This window comes from Notamacropus eugenii, chromosome 2 (genome assembly GCF_028372415.1).
Source record: "Notamacropus eugenii isolate mMacEug1 chromosome 2, mMacEug1.pri_v2, whole genome shotgun sequence".
In the NCBI taxonomy this organism is placed as follows: domain Eukaryota; kingdom Metazoa; phylum Chordata; class Mammalia; order Diprotodontia; family Macropodidae; genus Notamacropus; species Notamacropus eugenii.
In genome coordinates this window covers 392328525-392341239 of record NC_092873.1, presented here as the reverse complement: position 1 = coordinate 392341239, position 12715 = coordinate 392328525, and the positions used below count along the sequence as shown (strand labels likewise).

Genomic DNA, 12715 nt, shown 5'->3' with positions numbered 1-12715 from the left:
TGCCGGGCTGCACTCAGCTCCCAGTCCTGGTGCCCAGTCCGCAGCGCGAAGGACCCCCCGCGAGAGGTTTGCAGGTCTCTCCGGAACAGAAATCTCCCTCGCTCCAATATTCCGTGGCCTCTGGGTGCAGAATTCACCGTGAGTTGGTCCCCTCTAGCCGTTCTGTGGGTTGTGGGTTCGGAGCTATGTGTACGTGCGTCTTTCTACTCCGCCATCTTGGCTCCGCCCCCCCAGGTCAGTAATTTTTTAATGAGATGTTTCACATTCTTTTTCTATTTTTCATTCTTTTCATTTTGTTTTTATCATCTCTTGTCTCATGGAATCATTAATTTCCACTGCCCAGTTATAATTCTAAAGGAATTATTTCCTTTAGCGAGCTTTTGTATCTCTTTTTTCCATTTGGTCAATTCTCTTTTAGGCTAATTTTTAAATTATTTTTTGTGCATCTTTTCCCATGTGTCTAATCCTGCTTTTTAAGGAGTTCTCTCTTCAGGGGATAATTGTGCCTCTTTTACCATTTGGCTTATTCTGTTTTTAAGGCATAATTTTTTTTTCTTGCATAACTCTCATTTTGTTTCCCAATTTTTCTTCTACCTCTCTTATTTAATTTTTAAAATCCTCATTGACCTTTTCCAAAAATTCTTGGGCCTGAGACCAATTCACATTTTGAGCCTTCACATGTAGCTCTTTTGATTTCATTGTCTTATTTTGAGTTCATGTTTTGAGCTTTCCTGTCACCATAGTAACTTTGTTGTTGTTTGCTTGTTTTTCCAGTTTGTTTCTTGATTTTTGACTGTTAAAATTGGGTTTGGCTCCTAGGAGAGAGAGGGCACTGTCCCAAGCCTCAGCTTTTTTGTGCTGCTGTTTTCAGAGCAAGTTCTTGTGGTCTATAAGTTTTCAGTTCTTTTAAGGTGGTATGATATAGGGAAAGGTGTGGTCACTGTTTTTCTGACTTGTAAGCAGCCATAAACATTCTTTTCCACCCTAGAACTTGCTGTGACCTCAAGCTGTACTGTGCTGGTGCTCCTTTTCTCCCTGGAGCTGCAACTGTGAATGGCATATGGACAATTCAACAGAGTTCTGATCCCAATGCCAGTCAAGGGTTCCCTGTATTTCTCCTTCTAACTGGTTAACTGACCCCCCTATCTCCCACTTACTGTCTAGAGCTGAGAACTGTTGTCATCCCATGGCCTGTTGCTAGTTTGTTCCTGCATTGTACTGAGCTCCACTCTCATCTCCATGAAACAGACTTTAATTCAGATCTTTTGAGTTGTCTTGAGCTAGAAAATTCACCCTGTCCTTTTGTTGGTTCTTTCACTCTAGAATTTATTTTGAGGTGTTATTTTAAAGTTATTTGGAGGAGTATCTGGAAGATTTCAGGTGAGTCCCTGCCTTTAATCTACCATGCTATAACTTCTGTTTCTCTTTATTTTAATCTATTTCTTTTTCCTGAATTTTATTTGATGTGAAAACCCATAGTCACTTATGAAGACTTGTATTACTTGTCTGTATCTTTAACCTGTGCAAAGAAAAGATAAATGGAGAAAGCAATAGGTTAGCAGGAAATAATGCAAAATTCATATCAAGGCAGAGAATTAAACCTCTGTCTAAATTTCAGAGATTTTCCTGACTGGGTAGGAGAGGTGTTCTCATTTAGTGTGATTTTAGTAATAAATTTTCATCAAATATAAATGCAAAAAAATGCCAGCAAAGATGGCCATGTATGTCAGAGGGACATTATATTGCTTCCAGGCTAAAACTCAGTTAACTCTGGTAACTTGTAAAATCCCCCATCTTCTACCTGAAAAGTGGGGGTACTTGGAGGGGGGGAAGGGAAGTAATCAAAGAAAAGGTTACATTCCAAAATGACCTCATGGGAGGACAAAGGTATGGCCTGGGAGGATTCAGCCCTAGTGCCTTCTATAAGGAATGAAGGAGTAGAAAAGTGCAATGATAAAACAGTCTGCTGCTTTACCTTCTCTAGCAACACCTGGTGGTTATACAAATAGACTTATTAAACTACAATATTTATATTAAATATTCATCATTTACTTTTATAGATCAACATTAAGAGAATATATGTCAATTAAACGAATACAACAGAATGTCACTTTCCAATTTGAACTTTTTCCAATCAGAGTTTAGTAATTCCTAATTTTAGTGTTAGAACAAGTGAGCAGGATGGGTAAAAAAAAATACACACTTTGTATGCCTCTATTTCATTCTCTTGGCTTTCTTTGACTCCATTTGTTTCAAGGAAATCACTTACCTTTGCCTCTTGAGGGAAGGAGAGAGGAGTAGAAAGAAATGGCAATAGAGAGGAGGAAAGAAAGGAGAGGGAAGGAATGGGGCAAAGAGAATGAGGGAGGAGAGTGGGGAGAAGTGGGTAAAGAATAAAGAGATTAATTCCCTGTCACTCTTAGGTTTAATTAGCTCTTTAAGTGGATTTCCAAACTGTCCATCTTTACTATGGGCAAAAAAAAAAAAGACAAATGCTACTTTCTTCTTCCCAACTTGACCAAAACCATTTGGGTTGTACTTTCTAGGCCTAATATGTATAGCTAGTGACTAAACAGGCTATAACCCTCTTCCCTTTATGATTTTCATGCTTCTCACTTCCTCTTAAATCAATTAATGATTTATTAAATGCCCATTACAGGTGGCTTGGTGTAGTGGAAACAGAGCTGTCCTCAGAGTCAAGACGACCTGTGTTCAGAGTCAAGACGACCTGTGTTCAAATTCTGCTTCTGATCCCTACTGACTATGCAACCTGGGCAAGTCACTTTACTTATTGTTGCCCTAAGTAACTCTTTAAGGATGCTAATTGCACCCTTCCCTTGAGCTATCCTAGGTAACAGTTAAAATGGTTAGGTACTCTCTTGATCCAGAGATCCCCCACAAAATCATGCAAGTCAAGGGTTTCAAATCTCTGGGTCCACTTCAATAACACCTGTGAAACAACCCACGCTATCAAGGACATGCATATCCGAACAGCTACTAAGTATTTGAAAGATGTCACCTTGAAGAAACAATGTGTTCCCTTTCGTCGATATCCTGGTAGAGTTGGCAGGTATGCTAAGCTAAACAATGGCGTTGGACACAGGGTCTTTGGTCCAAAAAGAGTGTGGAATTTTTGCTGCATATGCTTAAAAATACAGAGAGTAACACAGAACTGAAGGGTTTGGATGTGGATTCTCTTGCCATTGAGCATACCCAGTTTAACAAGGTTCCCAAAATGCAAAGGCATACTTACAGGGCTTGTGGTTGAATCAATCCATGTATAAGTTCTCCTTGCTATATTGAGATGATACTTACTAAAAAGGAACAGATTACTCCTAAATCAGAAGAGGAGGTTGCTCAAAAGAGGAGAGATCCCAGAAGAAACTGAAGAAACCAAAGCTTATGCCACAAGAGTAAATATAACATAGTGCAAATAAAAGTGAAATGAAAACAAACAAAAAGAATGTTAATTACAGGAAAGGTGCTGTTTTCAATCTGTATTGATAAGGAAAGTTCCTCATGAGATACTCCCTATAGAAATGAAGTCACAGATCCAGTCTGGAAGGGGGAAAATAGCATTGAATTGATTGAGAAATTTATTTTCCTCTTAAAAGTAATAATCATTTACATAAAAATTATATCTCTATTGAAACAGAAACTCTATGAAAAACATCTGATGTAAATCACAAACCAACTTCATTTAGTTTGGAGTTTTATTTTTAGATCTTCTTTGTTTCTGAACGTGAATTGTTAAAGGGATTTTCCTCTTTCTTGTGGAATTTTGTAATGTATTTTGAATGCAGAGAAGCCATATTAGACACAATTGTACCATAGTTTCCTCAAGGTATTTAATGCTACAGAGAATTTTAAAGAACATACCACAGCCTGTACAAAACAGATAGTGACAATATAATTGTTGGTTTGATATGCTGACAGTTAAATATTCTACAAACATATAGATGAAGCCATTACTGCTTTAGTCCAAACAGGCACTTGCACGTATTGCAGCAGAAACTAAATTTTCTTCTGCTTTTTGAATTAGTCTTCAAGAGGGAGTTGGCATTCTATGAGTTATTTAACCAAAGGGAAGGAAAGGTCTTGGTAAGCAAAGGAAGATGATGGTTCACTCAAGCACAGAAGAAAAAGAGTCATGGAACCTTAGATGTGTCTGTTCTTCAATGGAGACCTGAGTTTAAATATATAATTTGGATGGTCTTCTTCATAAATCTACAGTTTGGGGGTCTTTTCTACCTATTACTTCAACATTCTCACATGAGAAGAAAAGGCAGTTAGAATAGTGTCTGAAAAAAATACATGCTAATTGTCAGTGTCTTTCCACAGCATGAAATAACCTACAGTGAATTGCTTGATGTGTCTTCACACAGACTTAGGAAATCTGGTCTTCAGATGGGCAAATGGCTAGAGAAAATTGAGTAGGAGGGTAGGATCAGGAAAGGATAAAGGACAGGGGAGAAATTATTGTATTGTTAGCAACCTGCAGGCACTTTCAGTCTTAACCATAGTAGTTAGTTGCTCAATAAATATTAAAACTGATGAATAATTCTTTTATGATGCATGATGATGGGAAGCCTGGAAACCAGAAGGAAAACTGCTTAAATACAATTGTTCACATTTCATTCTGCCATATATTAAAGAATAATAATTTATAACTGCATAGTACTGTTCAATTTTCAAAACACTTTCATAGTTATTACTAGAGAAACAATATGGTACTCCGAAAAGAGAACTCAATTCAGAGATGGGACATTTGAATTGTTGGTTACAAGGAATGTTGTTTTCAGGGCAGCTCAGTGACACAGTGGACAGAGTACCAGCCCTGGAGTCAGGAGGATCTGAGTTCAAATTGAGCTTCAGACACTTACTAGCTATGTGACCCTAAGCAAGTCACTTAACCCTGTTTGATACCACCCCCCTCCCCCCCCCAAAAAAACTCAACACCAAGGAATGTAGGATTGTCCACAAATTTCCTAAGACAAAAGACATTCTTGATCATTACGTTAATTATATTAGAGGCTCAAAAATGTAGAATTTGAAGGGGTTTAGAGATTCCAAGGCATTCATTTTTCAAATGAAAAAACTGAGACCCAGAAAGATAAAGTGAAGAGTCTAAGATCATAGAGTTTAGTGAGCAGAATCAATTTCAAATCCATGTCTTTGACTAGTAGGCACTTAATAAATGTTGGCTGGATTGAATTGGATCAATATTTCTCAGACTTAGCTGAGTAGCTCTTATTTGAGGGAAAGAAGCTTACCCTATCTCTTCTCCATATGCATTATACCAAGTGACTCACATTGCATCCTGGGCTGTCTCCAGTCATCTGGATGAATATCTGGTCACTGTACCCAGATGGCTCAGAAGAAGAATGTGAGGATCTTGCATAGCCCTCCCTCACTCAAATCAAAATCAACTGCAAGTCATTTCATCATCTTGATGTCATGGTCCTCTTTGAGAATGAAGGACAAACACAACCAAGAGAAGATTCACTTGATGAGATCTCTTCCTATCCTGTAGTTCAATGAGTCTTCAGAATGATCATATCAAAGTCCCTAGAATTCAAGATCCCACCTTACATATCTGAGGAATAAATCTTCCTTTGTTTTTTGACTTGCTTACTCTGGCTTCCTTAGAACTTAACCAATTGGCAGATCAACATAAAGCACTGCCTAAATGTTGACTCATATACCCCCCACCTTAGCTCTTGCAACAGCACATTGTGAGTTCATTGCAGGAGGCATGCCATCTCAATCCCCTAAGCTGATATCCAATGGGAATACACCATTTCCTAATTGTGGCCCTCTTGTTCTTGATTGTCCTTCACTTTTGTACATTTGCATTCCCAATCAATTGTTGTTTCTTTGATGAGACTTGCCATTGTAGGTTCAAGTTTCTCTCTTCTGCCAACTATTTCTGTTATTGTCATTGTTGAGTCATTTCAATCAAGTCTAATTCTTCATGACCCCATCTGGGGTTTTCTGGGCAAAGATACTGGAGTAGTTGGCCATTTTCTCTGCCAGCTCATCTTACAGATGAGGAAACTGAGGCAAACAAGGTTAAGTGACTTGTTCAGAGTCACACAGCTAGGAGGTGTCTGAGGTTGGATTTGAACTCAGGTATTCCTGCCTCAAATCCCAGGGCTCTATTCACTGGGCCACCTAGCTGCTTTTTCTGCTATGCATCCCTTTAGTTCTGCTTGCACAATTCTCATTTCTCTTTTAAACTGCCCTGGAAAAGTGTGTTGGGGTTTCATGTTTTTTCTCAAATTCTACAGGGCTCTCTCACCAAGTGTTGAATCATTTTCCTTTGTTTTGCAATATTTGTTCATAGATGCTTGAAGTTGTTTACTAGATCTGGAGGCAATATTTCCTTCTGCTTTTAATGTCTTTGCCTGTGGATTTATCTGCTCATGTTCATGGTTTTTGAGTGCTCTTCCTTCAGAGAAATTTGGTAATATCACTCTTCTTCCCCTCCCCGCCATCATCTTCCCCTATTGCTCACTTTCTGATTGTCTCTCTTCTGAATGGTGGTTTCCTTGGTGACTGGATATCAAAGTGTTTTAGCCTCCTTCCTTATTGCACAATTTATGACTCACAATTCTAGGTCCCTGCTCCAAATGAGTTTTGGGAAATGGAAGTGGCCCCAGCTGGTTGTTAAGTTCTTTCGGTCTTAATAAAATACCATAGACACGCGCGCACACACACACACACACACACACACACACACACACACACACACACACAGTCCTATCCCATACCGTATCTTGTTTCTGAGTTCTCTGGTCTGGGAGTGCAGAGCAAGACCAAACTGGTGCTATTGCACCTTGGCTTGATTTTTGTCATTTATGATTTGGATCCCCTGGCACTGGGAAGAGGAGGAGGTTAGGGGGGATGAGGGAAGATATCAGAACCTGGGGTTGAACTCTATTTCAAACCCAGATACATGCTCTGTGCCTTTCCCCTCTGTTCCTCCGCTTTCCTATGGAAATTTCTTGTAGCACAGAATACTGCCACTATGGTGCCAACTATCTAGACCTCAGCAAAATTCTTTAGTTAGGAGTCTGGATCTCTATGACACCAGAAAGGAGGTAGGTAGAAGTCAGGTTATAGAGTTGCATTGCAAAGGAGCTCCTCTTCAGCATTATTTTGTGCGGAGTTTTAACCTTCTTCTGAGTTTCTGGTGCCCTCAACCATGGAGGCATTTGAAGTTGTTTTATTGTTGACACATTATTTCTGTTTTGGAGAGGTTTCAAACGTTGTGAGATCAGAGAAAAATGTCTAGTCTTCCATCTTATTGATCACTTGACCTGAAAGTCCTCAATTGTGCTCAGTGAAGGAAACCTTCTTTCTAATTTACCTAATCTACCTTGATAAGAACATTTTTCTTTGACCATTATACTTTTTGCTGAAACAGTATTTCTGCTAGCCTAAAGCATTTGAAGAATACTTGGGGGCTCAGTGGATAGTGTCAAGCCTAGAGTCAGGAAGATTCATCTTCCTGAGTTCAAATCTGGCCTCAGATACTTACTATAGCTGTATGAACCATGACAAGTCACTTAACCCTGTTTGTCTTAGTTTCATCATCTGAAAAATGAGCTAGAGAAAGAAATGACAAACTACTGCAGTGCCTTTACCAAGAAAAGTCCAAGTGGGGTCATGAAGAGTCCAACATCACTCAAATGACTGAACAAAAACAACTCCCTTCCTGTGACGGTTGTACCTATGCTTTGATAAGAACCCCTTCCTCCCCGTTCACTGAATAATTTTGCAAGGATTTGCACTGAGTGTGTGACATTTATATTTCTTTCATGACTAAATGGCTGTTATCTATATTCAAAGTGTAGGTTGGTATCCATTCTAGAATAGAAAGTGAAAGAATTCAGAGTGATAAATATGAAGAGACCAGAGATATGTGTCTGGCAGGAATGCTAAACAAAGCCCAGTGATTTTTTTTTTACAAGCAAACATATATAAAGACAAGAGATTAGCATTAAAAGTTAAAGTGAAGGCATAGCTTTAGTATCTTAAATTTAACATGTTTTATATTTAATTACAATAATAGCAAGTATTTAATAAGGTGATTTAAGATTTGCAAAGCTCTTTATAAATATTATTTTATTCAATCCTCACAACAGTCCTGGGAAGTAAATGCTATTATTTTCATTCTTCCCATTTTACAGATGAGGAAACTGAAGTAAATAGAAATTAAATGACTTGCCCAAGCATTTGAGGAAGCGTTTGAGGCTGTATTTGAACTCATCTTCCTGACTGCAGGCTAGCAGTCTTTGCATTACAACATCTATTTGCCCCTAGCTATACTAATATGTGTACATGTTGTTTATACACATGTACTGTTTGATGGTCATACTTGTATCCTCAGCACCTAGCACATGGTAGTTATTAAATAAATTCTTATGAAATTAAGCTTTACCTAGGTGTCTTGTTTTCACCATCATGTCTATTTCCATGTCAAAAAACGACATTATGGTGACTCATACGTCTGCTTGCATAACTAAAACGTTCTTATTATGAAAGGCTCAAATGGGGGGAAAGTGGTTCAATTAATTTAAAGAATGTTTTGATAATTCAGTTTTGACAAAATTCAGCATTTTTAGAAATATATAGGTTTATTTTTAATTCAAATTAGTTCCAGGTAATCTGTTTTAAAGGTGATTCAATTCTTAAGCAAAGAAAATTTGAATTAGGTTAGAGAGCCAGCAAATTTTTTATCCCATGTAAGCTAAGGATGATAATTTTATCAAGTTCATGTTTACTTAGGACACTAGAACAATATCAGCCATTCTTTATTAATTGCTACAAAAGTCAAGGTGGGAACATATATCCCTCCATAGTTCTCTGAGGTTTCCTCTCTTCTTCCATGTGCCAGGGTATATTTGACTTGTGTCCTGTCCCTTTCTCCCCTTCCCCAATGCCTTAGTGCAGTCCTATAACATGTTATTTTTGGTTCCTTCACTCAGTAATTTACCTGTTTTTAATCTGTGATATTTTCCAATCACCAGATTCTTTACTATTTCAAGATCTGGTATTTGGGGAATGCTTTCAGGGGTGTGCTGGAGTCAACTTATACTAATTTAAAAGAGTTGATTGTTAGATTTTTCAGTGTGAGCATTTATACCTCCCAAACTATAAAATGCTATAAAGCAGAACTTGAAATTTATTATTTAGTTGGTTGTTCACACCAGGAGTCAGCAAGCTACTGCTTGAGGACCATAACTGGTCAGCTGCCTACCTTTGTACATCTGAACTAAGAATGTTTCTGGTAAAAAACAAAATGAAACAAAAAAACTTCATGTACAAAAAGTGGCTACAGCAGAATTTGGTTCTCTGGTTATAGTTTCCTGATCCCTGGTCTAGGCTTGATAAAGTAATTGAGGAAATATTAAAAATGCAGATCAAACTTAAAAGTATGTCAAGCACACTTTTTTTTGGAGAACTGGTTGTTAAACATTTACTAGTATGCTCAAGTGTTTTCACCAGTTTACAGGAAATCTTGATTAGAGTAAATTTCTTCTACGTTCTATCTGAATTCTTTGACAACATTATTTAGAAGCCAGGTGGTAGAATTCCATCCTGAGAAATAAATCCAGGGTGTGTCACTTATTGTTATCGGGACTTCAGCTTTGAGGATACTCTATAACAACAGTGATGTTTCATTGCTGTAGAAACTGAAGCTGAAAGCACTTTCCAAATGATATTCAAAACCCTTATGATGTTTTCCTCATAGCCATTCACTGTGTCAGACATTCACCCAAGAAGAAAATTTGAAACTCCTTGCTTCCACTCCTATGCCAGGTCCAGTAGAATAAGTATAAATACAAAGTACAGCTGTTATCAGAGAAGAGAGCTAACAAATAGGATTGTAGTGACCCCTTTGAGCCTTAGTATCCTTTTCTCCAAAATGAGAAAAATACCTGCTACTTCACATTATTGTGACCATGTCACACACCCTTTCCCCCAATTCAATAAACTCTAGTGACTCCCTACAGCCGCTAAAATCAAATATCCCATTCTATGTTTGGCTTTCAAAGCCCTTCGTAGCTCAGCCTCTTACTGCCTTTCCAGTCTCAATGTGTTTATTCTATGATCTAGTGATGCTGGCTTTCCTGCTGTCCTCTGAATACGTGACATTCTATCTGCTGAGTTGGAGCATTTTCACAGGCTGAATCCCAGTCCTTCCATGCTGAGAACTGTCTCCCTCCTTATTTCCACCTTCTAACTTTCCTGACTTCCTTTAAATCTCAACTAAAATCCTTTCTTACAAGGAGCCTTTTTCAATCCACTCTAATCTTAGTGGCTTCCCTCTGAAGTCACCCTCAATTTATCTTGTATATAACCTTCCTTGTACATAATTGTTTCCATGTGTTCTCCCCCATTAGAACATAATGCCTTTAAGCACTACATAAGAAGTTATATGTGAATCCAAATGATACATGATAAATCTATTAAAAAGTATGAATGAAGTACTATGAAAAGAGCTAAATTAAAGGATGACATCATAAAAGGTTTCATGGAAAATGCGGCAGTTTGATTGCATTCTAAAAGATAATTAGAAACTGAGATTAGAGGCTGTTTTCTTTTTGTTTTGTTTTATTTATTTATGTCCCTGGCATTTATCACGTAGTAGACACTTAATAAATGCTAATAAGCTGACTGAAAATGTATATTATATGTAAACTACATTCTTAATATAATGCATTATGTAAATGCAAGACATTCTTATGGAATTTTTATTAATATCCTCCACAACATTCTACCTTGTACAGTTGAGATTCTTCAGGTTCTCCAAGACATTATCTGTAGAGTGCAAGGTCTAATAGTACACCAAGATGGAAAGATGATGACTGTGACTCAGTAATGAATATTTATAAGCTTTCCAAGGGTTCATATCCCAAAGTGCAAAGAACATCACCACCAATTGAAAGTTGGTCAACCAAGATCAAATATTATGTACAACAGAGAAAAAATAGAAGTTTTTTCATTGTCATCAGCTGCTGGGGTATAGGTTTGCTATCCAGGAAAATCTTCTATGAAAACTAGGAGGTAACTACGTAGAAATTAAAATAGCACCAATATTTCACATTTTAAACCAAAATAAACTCCAAATTGGATATGTTTTTAAAAATAACATCATAAATGAATTAAAGAAACAACAAGCATAATCTTATTAAGATCTTTTTTCCTTTTTATTTATTTTAAGCTTTCAAATTTGTTTCCACAAAATTTTGAGTTCCAAATTTTCTCCCCATCTCTCCCCTACCCCAACTCCAACATGCAGAGCATTCTGATTACCCTTTCCACCAATCTGCCCTCCCTTCTAACACCCCCTCCCTTCCCTTATCCCCATTTTCTCTCTTGACCTGTAGGGCAAGATAAATTTCTATACCCCATTACCTGTATTTCTTATTTCCCAGTTGTATACAACAACAGTTCTCAACATTCGTTCCTAAAACTTTGAGTTCCAACTTGTCTTGCTTCCTCCCTCCTCACCCATCCCCACTGAGAAGGCAAGCAATTCAATACAGGCTATATATGTGTAGTTTTGCAAATGACCTCCATCCTATTCTGCCCCCCATTTCTTCTATTCTCTCTTTTGACCTTGTCCCTTCCTGAGAGCATTTATTTCTAATTGCTCCCCCCTCCCATTTGCCCTCCCTTCCACCATTCCCCCTACCTCGCTTATCCCCTTCTCCCCTACTTTCCTGTAGGGTAAGATAGAGTTTCATACCAAATTGAGTGTACATGTTATTCCTTCCTTGAGCCAAATGTGATGAGAGTAAGCTTCTCTTTCTCCCCTCTCACCTCCCCCCTCATTCTCTCCATTGAAAAAGCTTTTTATTGCCTCTTTTATGAGAGATAATTTGCCACATTCCATTTCTCCCTTTCTCTTCCCAATATATTCCTCTCACACCTTTTAATTTTATTTTGTAGATGTCATCCTTTCCTATTCAACTCACCCTGTGTTCTCTCTCTCTGTCTCTCTCTCTGTGTCTCTTTCTGTCTCTCTGTCTCTCTCTGTCTATCTCTCTCTCTATGTATACACACACACACACACACACACACACACGTGTGTGTGTGTGTGTGTATGTATAATCCCTCCAGTAACTCAGATACTGAGAAAAGTTTCAAGAGTTACAAATATTATCTTTCCATGTAGGAATGTAAACAGTTCAACTTTAGAAAGTCCTTTGTGGTTACTCTTTCCTGCTTACCTTTTCATGCTTTTCTTGATTCTTGTGTTTGAAAGTCAAATTTTCTATTCAGCTCTGGTCTTTTCATCAAGAATGCTTGAAAGTCCTCTATTTCATTGAATTACCATTTTTTCCCCTGAAGTATTATACTCAGTTTTGCTGGGTAGGTTATTCTTGGTTTTAATCCTAGTTCCTTTGACTTCTGGAGTATTATATTCCATGCCCTTTGATCCCTTAATGTAGAAGCTGCTAAATCTTGTGTTATCCTGATTGTATTTCCACAATACTTGAATTGCTTCTTTCTAGCTGCTTTGCAATATTTTCTCCTTGACCTGGGAACTCTGGAATTTGGCTACAATATTTCTAGGAGTTTCTCTTTTTGTATCTCTTTCAGGAAGTGATTGGTGGATTCTTTCAATATTTATTTTGCCTTCTGGTTCTAGAATATCAGGGCAGTTTTCTTTAATAATTTCATAAAAGATGATGTCTAA

The 12715-nt window shown here is 37.8% G+C and overlaps 1 long non-coding RNA gene across 1 annotated transcript in view; it reads left to right on the top strand.

The window, feature by feature from the left end:
- Nucleotides 1-4675, top strand: part of LOC140529098 (uncharacterized) — a 51623-nt gene extending 46948 nt beyond the window's left edge. Inside the window, exon 4 of the long non-coding RNA XR_011975419.1 lies at nucleotides 2660-4675. This is a non-coding gene — a long non-coding RNA (uncharacterized lncRNA). The remainder of the gene's footprint in view (nucleotides 1-2659) is intronic.
- The last annotated feature ends 8040 nt before the right edge of the window (nucleotides 4676-12715 follow it).